The sequence below is a fragment of the Podarcis vaucheri genome (assembly GCF_965113315.1).
Source record: "Podarcis vaucheri genome assembly, chromosome: Z".
Classification (NCBI taxonomy): Eukaryota; Metazoa; Chordata; class Lepidosauria; order Squamata; family Lacertidae; genus Podarcis; species Podarcis vaucheri.
In genome coordinates, this window is record NC_138758.1 from 32,981,524 (window position 1) to 32,995,350 (window position 13,827).

Below are 13,827 nucleotides of genomic sequence, written 5' to 3' on the forward strand. Positions count from 1 at the left end.
CTGCATTAAAAGCTCTGATTTGTCTTCCTTGTTTCCCATACTCTGCATTTGTGTAGAGCCAATGATACCATGAGTCATTCTCTCCACCTCCTTCCTTCTTGTAGTTCCCTGCCCTTTAGCAGGTTTCTGGAGTACCACCTCAGTTTCCTGTGCATCAATGAAGCTATTATCCCCAGGACCAGGTGTTCCCCTGTCATCTGTAGTGTTGCTTCCCTCGCCCTCGGGATTTAGTTTAAAGCTCTCCTAATCAGGTTCACAAGACTCTTAGCAAGCACATTCTTGCCAACTGCTGTGAGGTACAACTCATCTTTTACAAGAAGGTCTTCCTCAAAGAAGCAGAGACTTGTGCTTTCCAACAACAGATCATGGAGGCAGAGAAGAGCCACTACATAAATTTTTCCAATACTGTTTTAAATCCATCAGATTTGGTGCCCATCACTGCCTCTCATGGGAGAGAATTCCATAGCTTATGTGCTGCATGGTAGTACTTCCTTTCATCCATCCCCATTCTTCCAAAATTCACCTGCATTGGATGCCCATGAGTTCTAGTGTTATGAGAGAGGGAGGAAAACTCAGGCCTTTTCCTCAAGAGGTAGACTGGGCCTACAGCAGAGATAAGAAGTTCGAGAAGGCAGCTCATGGTGGCCTGGCAATGGCCTCATGTAAACAGTTGTTGCACTGCTGAGTTCTGCAGTACAAGTGGCAGTTGACAGTCATGCTGCTCAGATTCACACTGATAGTTCCGGTCCTTGGTGCAGGAAGGCTGAATCTCCCATCCCTTCCTGGCCAAGTGGTTTGTTGTTAAGGAGTGTCTTTTCTGTGTTTAGGTCACAGTCTTCTATTTGAGGAGCTCAAGGTTCTAAGCCCAAAACAAAATGAACTTTTTCTTCCATTGCCCCCTGCTCTCTGTGCCCTTCCTCAAACTTGCCCTCAGTGCTTGTCCTCAATGGGCTCATTCTTATTGGGCAATGATGAGGCAAAATTAGGGTTCTGCATTGTTTGTCTCTTGGCAAATGTAACCCCAGAGGAGGCAGGTGTATTTGGGCATCAGTCACCACCTGGTATTAGCCAGCCCTCACCTGCCTGCTTTCTTACTTCCAACCAGTGCAGAAGATGGTCTGCTTGTCAGCTTCCTTCTCCTTAAGCTCACTGTTGCTCTTTGTAGAATTTGGCAGGGAAGAGGAGGAGGAGGAGGGAAGAAAACTAGGATTAACTGGCTTTGCTGGTCACTGAATTTGGCTTCATTTGGTCTCTCGGCTTACTGCCCTATTTGTTCCAAAGGGTGCCAGCCTACAGCCCTGTTCTGTTGTATGATAATTGGAAGGCATGTTGTGGCACTGCCGCCCCTACTCACTGAAGGGTAACCTGGCCTGTGGGCCTTTGAGAAGCCCAGCCGCACTGAGGTGATAATGACTCTGGGTGGAGCAATATGCTCAATGATGTAAGCATCTCTCCTGTCCTATGGTCCCTCTTCAAGGGCAGTTGTCCCACACCAGACAAGCCAGCTGGGAAGAACCAGCGCAGAGCAGATGCTCTGTCCTGTCTTGCACATCATTGATCAGCCCTCCAGCTGGTCTCTGCTTCCAGCATCATTAGAGCCAGTGATGCTGCATGGATGAAGCAGGAAGGATTCATTTGGCTTCCAGGAGCCTGGTTGTGCTCCATGGGCTGACAGAGGGAACAGAAAGTGTTTTAGAAGTGCAGGTTGAGCAGTTGTGACAAGATGGAAATTCAGAAGAGATGGAAAGGGAAGGAAAGAAGTAGCTTCCCTCCTACTCTCTCTCCCCTCCCCAATATATCTGAGCACCTCTGTTCTTCAAGAGGGCCAACTCCCAGTGTAGAAAACCATTTCCCAGTAGAGGAGGCAAAGTGGAAAAGAGATAAAGAAACAGATGACATCATGTGAGATTAAACAAAAGCATACATGGAGCTCCGCCTAAAAACTCCTTCCCTTCACTGTTGTCAACAAAAGTATCCTCTGGTGACTTTGAAATTTCCTGTGGTGTGGCTGAAAAATTGGTGTCTGAGTGTTTCTTCCCAGCATATCTAGGAGTTATTACTAGGGCCCACACCCTATTATTTGTGGGCAGATTTGCTAATTTCTCTCTCTCTCTCTCTCTCTCTCTCTCTCTCTCTCTCTCTCTGTGTGTCCTTCCTGCTCTGCTGAATTTCAGTTTGGTTTTGAAACATAGGAATGCTAGTGCTGCAAACTGTGGTTTACACCAAAATCCCACATACCCTAATGCTCAGAATGCAAATAGTGGTGCACCTCTTTGCACAAATGATCACACACATGCAATTCACTCTCTTTTTGACGGCACACACAACTGCAAATTGCTGTGACTCTTGGGTGTCTTCTCTCCTAATGTTTGCTAATCTTGTTTGTCACGCTTAAACCCAGGATAAATCTGTTGGTGGCAAAGAAAAACTTAACATATAACAGAGAACTCTCTGGATGGCAAAATACAAATTTGGAGCAAGTACTCTTTGGTCAGCGCTCCTGCAGATATTTAAAATCACAAAATATCCAGCAAGGTAAAGTGTGAAAATATATGCTGTTAGACCTTTAAAATATGCCCTTGTGAGTTCCTACTGAAGTTTCCCTCTTCCCCTAGCATAGTAAAAGGACCACATGCATGGTAAGTTAAAAAAGGTTTACTTACAAACTCTCCAGAAACATTACACAGGCAGTAAAGCTTGGCTTAGTTAACAGTGGTGAAAGTTCCTAAATTATTGGTATAGGAACAAAACAGTGGCTTGTAAGAGCCATGCAGTCTGAGCTGCAGCAACCAGCTCAAAACCTCATCACATGTTGATCTTCTCTTGTAGACTGAAGGGGAACAATAGGCTTGAATACCTTCCTCCCAAGGTGAGGGGAAGTGACCTAGCTAAGCCTGGCAGAACAGTTTTCTCTATAGTGTTAACCCCTTCATGCACTAATTAGACTTAGGCATGTTAGTTATATGAGGGTTGATATCTCACAGCCTGAGATGCTTAGAAGAGATGAAGGGGAGATGTACCACAAAGAGGAACACCCTTCCAAGGAGAGGAAGGAAGGAGGCCTCAGGAAGCCCCAGCAACATGAAAAACAGAAACAAGGAGACTGAAAGGGAAGCAAAGGAGAACCTTGCAGAGAACCCTCTCAGGAGCAGGCAAACAGGGTCCCCCTCAGAACAGGAAAACAGGGCCTCTGTGGTTCACTACTTTACATTTAATAGGACGGCAAGCTATAAATAATGCATTATTATGTAATGATAATTATTTCACTTGAAACACACTTCTGTGTCAAAAGCATCATTGTCTCAACTCCAGTTCTCACCCTAGTGTCATGCGAGTTGACTCTACTCTGAATCTCTTCTGCTACTAGGTCCACTAGTGCCTGGAAAGGGTTGGTCAGGGCAGGAGGCTCTCAGTGTGGAGCTCTATGTGGAGTGTGGAGGATAAGGCCCTACCTTGTTGAGGTGTCAGTCTGGCCAGTGCTCAGCCCTGATGCTGAGGAACCACCTTTCATGAACCCTGACAAAACAGCCCTTCCTCTAAGTTCAGTCTAAGTTCTGGACAACATTCCCCGCAGCCCCTAGCCCAGCTTGGCAACCTTGTAAGTGGATTGCTCTTTGATAGCACAGAGAAGTTAAAAACATAAGAAGAGCCATGCAGCTGGATTAGTTCAAAGGGGGCCCATTTTGTTGAGCATCTTCTTACACTGGTCAACCAGAAACCCCAAAGAGAAGCCTGTAAGTAGGACATGAGTGTACCTGCTGTGGGAGACTGCAGTCAAATTCAACAAATGTGTATTCTTGTTGATGAGTAAGTCTAAAGGTAAAGGGACCCCTGACCATTAGGTCCAGTCGTGACCAACTCTGGGGTTGCGGCGCTCATCTCGCTTTATTGGCCGAGGGAGCCGGCATACAGCTTCCGGGTCATGTGACCAGCATGACTAAGACGCTTCTGGCGAACCAGAGCAGCGCACGGAAACACCGTTTACCTTCCCGCCAGAGCGGTACCTATTTATCTACTTGCACTTTGACGTGCTTTCGAACTGCTAGGTTGGCAAGAGCAGGGACCGAGCAATGGGAGCTCAGCCCGTCACGGGGATTCAAACCACCAACCTTCTGATCAGTAAGTCCTAGGCTCTGTGGTTTAACCCACAGCGCCACCTGCGTCCCTGAGTAAGTCTAGGTGCTGTAAATTTCTAGGTGGGCAGACTCAGACCATAGGAATGTAATTGGTGGAAAGAGAGCTCTGTGTGGTGTCATTCCCCCTGTTTCCAATGGCAGGAAGAAACAAGAGATATAAACTCTTCTCCTTTCTGTCGTTCTCTCTCTCTCTCTCTCTCTCTCTCTCTCACTCACTCTCACTCTCACTCTCTCTCGGTCTCTCTTCTTCAAGCAGCAACGAATGCACACATGGCTATGCTTGATCTAGCTCAGGCAGAATCCTGATAGTGGTTAGGCTATAAATATAAGTATTTTACCTGCATAGTTTTACTGCTACCTTTGCTGTGAACCAATGCAAGACTGTTAAGTAAGTAAACAATATTTTTAAAGCTTACTTTACAAGTCATTGCCTGATTCTTTGTTATGTGGGGAAACCAAGGCGAAGCCAGCTTAATTCCTAAGCTGCAATTGCTCAAAACAGAAGGCTTTGCAAGCTAATTTTCCAAAGCTTCTATTTTTGCTGCCACGGATAGGATTTTAAAACACTGTATAAACCCTCAAACATGGGAGACTGGAGGAATAAATTGTAAATAATATATCCTCTCCTACCTTACTAAAGCCCATCTCACGGCTCCTACACCTGAGGGTTAGTCTAAAAAGGCTCCTGCTCTTGCTCACTGAAGGGAATTACTCTTCCTGCCTTCCTGGAACAGTTAGTATAGAACTTTGGCATTGCAGAACATGACTCATGGGGAGACTGTTCCACAGCAATTCCCCTCGGTATTAGCTGCAGGATGGCATCCTCTGCAATATTGCTTGGCATGAGGAAGAGATTGCTGCCACCTCCACCACAATTCTTCTCTTTTCCCATGGAGTAGAAGGGCTGTCCTGAGTCCAAAGCAAACAGTGCTGAGCCTGCCTGTGCAGCAGGGAAGGAGCTGGGTTTTATCATGTGGCTTCTGCTCTAGTGATATTGCCTCAAGCTTTCTGGACTCACAATTCCTTTAACAAATGCAGCCCTGGCCAGGTGGCGCCCATGCCCCTTCTCCTTCCTCCCACTTCTTTCATAGCAGTGACAGCCTCAAGAAGGGAACCACTGGGAAGATTAACAGTATCTGACAAGTGGAAGACTTTGCAGCACAGCTGAGTGGGCCTGCCTTCTGTGTTTGCAAATGGACTCTGATTCCTGACCTGCCTAGTGGTGATAGCTGCCACTTGAGCCTGCCTGCTTCCCCCAGACACATGGATCCTGGCCTGCCCAGAGACTTGTAGAGGCAGGCATCATGTCAAGAACCCTCTGATTCTTCCACAATCTGACACACACTTTGTGGACTTTCTAAGGAAATGGGCTGGAAACTGACAGCCCCCACCCCCCACAGTTCTTTGCAATTGACAGCAGGCTGGAATACAGGAAGGTGGAGTCCTAGGGCACTTTCTACACAGACATGACGGCTGTGGCAATGACGCTCTATCAGTTATGCAAAGCGAAATGGCAGACGGCCCTTTGGACCTTGGTGTAACCTGCTGGGCAAATGATGCTCCAAACTCCCAGAATTGCAGCATGGAGGGCGCCAGTCAGTTGGAACCTGGGTAGCAGAATTGCCAAAGAGAGATGAGAAAAGAAGCAGCATCTTTCCTTTTAACAAAAAGTTTGTTTGTTGAAATTTTCAGCAATGGACAAGGGGGGGGGGGAGAACAAATATCTAAAAAAAATGCATCCTTAGAGGTGTTGAGTCTGGTGCCAGCTGGCAGAAGTAGCCTGAAGTGTGTGTGTGTGTTACTGCACCTTTGCAAACCTGATTAATGACATATCTGTATGTGGGCTGGTGCAAAAACCAGTGAGGCTGCCCCAGATCCAGCAACTCAGATAATTGAGCTTCTACTTGCTGGTTCTTTTGCTGGGCTGGGAGCTGTGCAAGCATATAGCCCCCACTTCAGGCACATCCACAGTGCAGCACATATCTCTGCTTCAAGTCGGTGGCCTTCTTCTCAAGGCAGCCACAGCAGTTCCCCCCGCTCCCTCCTCCAACACTAGAACTCATGGGCATCCAGTGAAGCTCAGTGTTGGAGGATTCAGGACAGAGAAAAGACATCACTTCTTCATGCACTGCAGAGTGAAAGTATAGAACTCACTCCTCTAGAAGGCAGTGATGCCACCAACTTGGCTTTAAAATAAGTTACACAAATACATGGAGGAGGAGAGGGCTATCAATGGCTACTAGCCTTGATGGCTATGCTCTGCTTCCACTGTCAGAAGCAGTATACCTTTGAATACCAGTTTGCTTTCACACTCATGTCCTTAAGAGGCTTCCTTGGAGGGCATCTGGTTTGCCACTGTGAGAACAGGATGGTAGATTAGACGGGCCCCTTCGTCTTGTTCCAGCAGGCTCTGCTTATGTTCTCATAGTCAGATACTCTTAACAGCACATGACATGCAACTGCCTTTGAACAGAAAGCAACAGGCACGTGCATTGTCCTACAAATAAAATTAAATAAATCTGCAATACCTTAATGTGAGCAACCAACCTGTCACAAGGCTGTGTGCCAGCTTTCAAGTCCTCAAGACTCCCTCGGTCCATATTAGATTCAGACAGAGACAGCTTCATCAACAGGCATAGAGCTCAATGCAACTGTTGTGCTTCCGCAAGCTGAATCAGCACCTGCCAAATCACCCCCACAAACTCACTTTTGATTTCTTTGCCATGTCTTTTTCTGACATTTTGGTTGCCTGCATAATGGTGTCACTCTAATGTGAATCTCTGGACAGTGGCCCATAAATCTCTGGAGCACTCCTTCCTCAATCCATCTGACCTCATGAAAGGCTCCCACAGATTTGGGAAGGGGGAGTGCATAAACCCATGTGCAGTAAGTTGTTCTTCTGCCATCTTCACAGGAGATACCCACCAGTGTCCCTCCCTTCTGCAGCTGTCAAGAGGCTGATGCTGCCACCTTCAGCTCACCAGTCATCTGCTTCAGCTCTGGAATTCATCCATTACTCACTCAGACATGCAACCAGCAGATTTCTGGCACCCTGTTTTGCCTGCAGCACATCCCTTTCCAGCCCCAGGGTTCTGTGTCATGCTTCCCCAGGCTGAAGCAGCACCAGCCAAATCATTTTGCAGAAAAGGAGGCTGGTGTGGTCCTCCTGCCAGCAGCTGCCACCTCCTCCTCCTTGGCAGGGAAGGTCCCCTCCCTATCCAGCGTTTCTACTTGAAACCAGAAGATGAATGGGTCATAGGAACATAGGAAGCTGCCTTATACTGAGTCAGACCATTGCTCTATCTAGCTCAGTATTGTCTACATTGACTGACAGAAGCTGTTGAGGATTTCTGGCAGGGGGATCTTGTCAAGCCCTATCTAGAGATGCCAGGGATTGAACCTGGGACCTTTTGCTTGCAAGATAGATCCTCTACCTCTAAGCTATGGCCCTTCCCCTTTGTCTTCCCCACTGCACTTCTCCCTCAGAAGAGAATGGTAATGATGATTAATAGTAATAATTAATAGTAATAGTAATAATAGTGGAGGTGCCTGCTTCCAGGCCCTGGGGAAAGAAGAGAAACTGGGGCGTCTCTAATGAAGCCCTTGAGGGACAAGGAGTGTCGTGGGAAGCTCTGCGCTGGAGGGACTGTGAGGCCGACAAAAGGAACAGGGCTTTCAGGAGGAGGGAAGTGACTGGAATAGCAAGTGAGGGACGGGCGTCTTTGAAGGGGACTCTAGTGCTGCCTCCGCGACTGTGTGTCTTTGCTCTGACCTACTTAACGGTGTCATAATCTGATGCAGAAACTTCCTCTAGATGCTAAATATAAGTGGCATTTCCATTGGCTTCCCAACGTTGTTACTCACTTCTAATCCATACCCCCACCCACAAACACCCTCCTACTATGGAACTGCCAACCTGTGGGAAGCAGGGACAGCCCCCACCCACTACTCCCCATGGAAAAAACAAGGGATTGGATGCAAGCAGAATGGGGAAGAGGGCAGAGAACTGCTTTTACTGAAAACAACACGTGCTAAAGAAAGCTCTTTCGGAGGTGCTTCTCCTTGGTGGTGTCCTGCCTTCCCTCCTTTGCTTGCCAAGGGGCTGGGGAGGGGGAATGGGCAACTTCATTCATGAAGGAGTTGTTTGCTGTCACTGAAGGATGGGAGCCCTGAAGGTCAGGGAGGGGATGTGCTGGCAGCCCAGCTGATTGGAGCAAGCCAACTGGTCTTCAGGTCCCCACTAGTCCAAAGAAGGCAGCCAGGGGGGGGGGGACTAATTATCCAAGGGAAGGGCTGTTAGTGGCCAAGTCCTGACCCTGGGGCTGTTTCAAAGAACTTGCCATTTCCAGCACAGAAGGAGAAGTATAGATGAGTGAGATTAGTAAATACATCAAAGCTATGGGGAGCCACCTTGTCTATATAATCTTACATTGTAACAGTTGTTGTTCACTGCAAAAACCACTATGTTGTAAGTTCTATTATCTTGATACTTCATATATGGTATGTACTTCTATAGCACAATTGTTTATATAATTTTGTCAAAATATGTTGAATTACAACATTATATTCATTTATATTACTTAGAATATGTACAACACATGAAGACCAGGAGGGCGAGTTCTATGACTTTGATATACTACATATGAACATGTACCACTGATGAAGCACATGAGAGCAAAACAAGGCATTATTCTGGAAATCCTTGTCAACACTGTGGAACTGTAGTAGGCTCCAATTTGGACTTTATGAACATATGTGGAACAGACACTAGCAGACATTTGGTCTTTATGAATGAACTGATTTATTTATGAATGAACTGAGACTTCCGTCTATATTATTGCACTTTATTTGTTGTTTATGCGCAAGATAAACATTTGATGTTGTGATAAGAATATATAGAAGAGTATTGTTTATGTGAATGCACAGCCGGTTACGTCTTGTGTGTTTGTCGAATGTATTTCACATAATGCAAGGTTTGATGTTGTTTTGCAAGACTCCTTGAATCTGGCATCCCCGCTTTTCACTCCCCTCCAGGCTTTTCACACTCAGCCTCTTTGTGCAACATCCCTCAGCTTATAGGGTGAGAAATGCCAGGCTCAAATATATTGGCTGGCAAGGAAAAAATATGATAGGTATGAAAAGGAGAACTCCCTGGATGGCAAGATCCAGGTTTGGAGCAAGTACTCTTTGGGCAGAGCTCCCACAGATATTTAAAGTCACAAAATATGCAGCGTTGAAATATAGGTTGTTAGACTTTTAAAATATGCCCTTGTGAGTTCCAAAAACTTCCATCTGGCCCTAGCATAGAAAAAGGCCATGCTGGGTTACTTAAAAATGGTTTACTTACAAACTCTTCAAAGATCAATTTCATGTGTTTTTCCATACATCAGCCAGAAAACACAGGCAGTACAACTTGCCTTAGGTACAGTGGTGAACGTTCCTAGATTATTGTTATATGAACACCAGAATGGCTTGGAGCTTGGGGCAGCCAGCTCATACCTCTTTTCACACTGAGCTTCTCAGGTTGAATGAAGGAGAACAATAAGCTTGATTATATTCCTCCCAAGATGAGGGGGAGTGACTTAGCTAAGCCGGCAGGACAGTCTATGGCACTTACCCCATCATAAATTAATTAGACTTAAGCATGTTGGTTATATGAGGCTGGTTATCCCACAAAATCCTCACCTGGTCATGAAACCATGGTTGGAGGCAGCAGTTGCTGGAAGCCACTGGAGGGAAGAGTGCTCTCGTGCTTTAATCCTCCTTGAGGGTTTCCTAGAAGAAGCATCTGGTAGGCCACTGTGAGAACAGGATGGAACTATTGACCTACTCCAGCAGGCTCTTCTTATGCTCTTAAATGTTCTGGGCCTCCCTCTCTGAACAAATGGCTTGCTCTCCACCTTGCACATCTCTCCACGTGCCTGTGAGTCTGGAAGGATGCCACTCTCTGCTCCAAGGGGGAAAGGATGTTGTGGGATGCAAGCAGCACATTTATCGGAGCCTCCTGACTTGGCCTGGCCAATACACAGAGCAGCTCATCACTGCCTTGCAATTAGCAAAGTACTGGTGCCACACCGAGGTGATCAATTTGTTCCACTGTTGAGCCAGGCCTCTGGAGTGCTGGTATTTAAGGAGAGAGAAAGGCCTGGCAGGGAATTTCAGTTCTGCCCTGCCCCTGGAATAGGAACAAGCTCATAAAGTTGGCTGTCATTCAGAAGTTTGTCTCCAACAACCGGGCTTGTGGGATGGAGGGCAGGGGAGCAAAGAGAGGAGGAACTTCCACATTTTCCAGAATTCCCTCTCATCTTCCCTGCAGCTTCCTAGTCAAAACAACAGCTACAGCGCTGTTTGCCCCCCCCCCACTTCCCCTTTCAAGAGGCATCCTCCCCTTGCCCATCCCCTCGTCCCATCTAAATATAACACTGTCTCTGCTTCTGGGCTGACACTCCAGGAGGGTGTCATGCCATCAGTCATCCTTCAACTCCTCAAAGTGGTGTGGGTGGGTGGGTGTCTTAACCACCACCTGGGGCATGAGCTCTTTGCAATCTGAAGTCTGAATTCCTGAAAGGAAACTCTCTAACGCCTAAAAGAAGTAGAAGTGACAAATTCACCCTTCTTGTGTGTGTGTGTGGGGGGGACTTCCTCTTCGAGGGCTAAGGTGTGCTGTACTTAATCCCCACCAACAAGGTTCTTCGGTTATTTCCCCTTTTTGTTGAATTGTCATCACTAGAGTTGCACCAAATATTTGCCCATTTTGGTTTTCAGATTCAAAACCCCCCTCATTTCTTTTGCCTATTTTATCACACTATGCATTGTAAACACCACCTCAAGAACTTGGCTTCAGTGTTGGGGTGTAAATATTCAAAATGAATAACAAAGAGAACATGCTGTACCATCTTTAAATTAACATTCAGGAATGAAAAGCGACAAAAAGCTCTTTAGTTAAGTTGCCAGCAAGGGAGTTGTTTTGTTCCGGATGTCAGGGTATTTGAAGCACACTATTGTTTGGGGCTGCTGTTCATGTGGGCTGAGGAGTCCACACGGCAAGTGCCCACTTCACTCCATTTGCAGCACTGTGAAGTACTTTCTGGATCCCTTGAGCACAAAAATCAGATCCCACTTCCAATCTGTTCCTCCCAATAAAAGGAAGCATTTTCCTCCGCCAGAAACAGCAAAGAGGTTCTTGAAATTCAACTCATTGCGGAAGGGTGAAAGGGTGGCGTCCTTTCAGACATTGACCTGTGCTCTTCCTGCTTCACCTTCCTGCCAAGGAAGTTACCATGGCAACAAACCAAGTCAGATCAAACAATGTTTAAATGACATCATCAAGTGGCTTCAGCCTAACCAAAGAACAGGCTTTGTCCCCACAGAGCTGCCATGAATAGAGCAGATGAAAGGGGCAGGTCAGGAAGATGGAGCAAAGCAAAAATCAAGCAAACAAAGAAATACGCTTAACCTCACAATATCAGAAAGGCTGTCAGTAACATTTCCCCTAAAGCTTACATGAAAATGGATTACATGTACACCTCACTTAACAGATGATCTACACAACACACACACCACAGTGTGTTGTGGCCCAACGCTTGCCCCATTTCTAGTAACTTCATGCATGAACTGAGCTCTGGGTGGGGCCAGTTGGGGCTCATGGCTTCTGGGACCTCCTTGCTAGCTGGAAGAAGTTCCTGGAGTGGGGTGCGACTGGGTGATTTAACTGCCTCGCAATGACTGCATTTGCAAAACGCTAGGCACTCTGTTGGGTTTCGACCCCCAAATCCAGGTCTCACTCACCTGAATTTCACTGCTGAGACTGAATAAGCTGGCTTTGTCTTCCAAAATTTGCATTTTCAGAAAATTTAAAACTGCATGTGTGTGAATTTAAGTGTTCCGTTTCATAGGCACGACTGCCTGGTTAGTTTTCATGCGTTGCACCTGCCACTCTCATTAATGAATAACCTCAGGCGCCCACTCTTGCCTTTTGTGAACTGATTCATTTATACTCTTGGCAAGGATGACAACTGAAGGTGATGAGTTCCACAGTATAAGGTAAAGGACAGGAAGCTGTGTGTGATCTGCAACATAAAAATATGTCTGATGCCTTATAGGAAAAGTCCTTGATTTTCATATCATTTTTAATGATGTTAAAAGTTTTGTGTTAACCTACTTGGTTGGTTATATAAAGCAACACATGACAATAGAGTAAATGCCAGGCATTTTGGTGTTGTGCACAACCCAACCAGCTGCCAGGATAAATGGGACAGCATTGAGCCCATCACCCAAGGGGCAGTTCACAAGAGCAGGAGAGCAGCAGCAACAGTAGCAACATCAGGACTGTGGGGAGGCAGCTTGGGTTTGTAGTTTGGTAAAGAAGACCCATGATTTCCCTCCCATCTGTTCAGCAATTCAGCCCATAGCTCCTACCTTGCTATAAAAGCTATTGAAATCCCACTGAGTAAAAAGGTGAGACAACACTATCTTCTGCATGGATCCACCCGTTTGAACCACTTGCTGATGTGCCAATTTAGTTGTGTCAAAAGTCATGTTCAGGTGGCTAATTGCAGGTTAAATAAATAGAGATACTGCCCATTCTCCATAAAAAGAGCTTCCTGGGTCAGGTCAAAGGGTGCCCATCTAGTCCAGCACCCTGTATTCACAGTGGCCAACCAGATGTCCCTGGGAAACCAGGAACCAGGACCTGAGCACAAGAGCAACACTCTTTCCTCCTTTGGTTTCCAGCAACTGGTATTCAGAAGCATGGCTACTGCCAATTGCGGAAGTAGAGCATAGCCATCATGACTAGTGGCCACAGATAGCTTTATCCTCCATGCAGCTCTGCTATCATAGAAAGAATAGTGTGTGTGTGTGTGGTTTATAAGAGAATTGTCCTTCTGTATGTAGTACATACTCCCAATTTTATTAAACTGGAGCAAGTAATTTCTCCAAAGTGCTGTTCCCCCAAATCCCACATATTTGTTTAACTGCTTAGGAAATATAGGAAGCTGACTTGTATTCAGCCAGACCATTGATTCATCAAGTATTGTCTATTACACTGAACAGCACCATCTCTCCAGGGACAAGAATCTCCCTCAATTCTACCTGGAACATAGCTGTCAATGTTTCCCTTTTTTTAAGGGAAGTTCCCTTATTCTGAATAGGATTCCTCGCAAGAAAAGGTAAAAGCTGACAGCTATGACCTGGAGATGCCAGGGATTGAACCCAAGACCAATTACTTGCAAAGTCATACGATCTACTGCTGAGCTATGGAACTTTCCTAATTATAAGATCTCTTAAAAAGTTTCAATGACATCTATAAGCAAGAAGTTGAAGGTGGGGAAATATCTCCCTTAAACCATATATTTCTTTTTATTTCTGATCGCTGTCTAATGAGGTACCTCTGTGTTTTTCCCTTAAGATTGGAGACTGTTCTAGGAAAAGCTGCACTTAATGTTCTCAAAAATGGGGATCAGATATGACTTCTGTGCCCCAGAATCTTAGCTGTGACCTGACACCTCCAGCAGCTAGCAGAGACTAATTCAATTTGTCTGCAGTAATCTCCATGGAAAGGAATGGTGCCATGGCTCAGGTGGCAGAGCACCTGCTTTTCATGCAGAAAGTCAACCCCTAGAATCTCCTGGCAGGGGTGAGAGAAACCCTGCCTGCAACCCTGGAGAGCCACTGCTGGAAATTGTAGGCC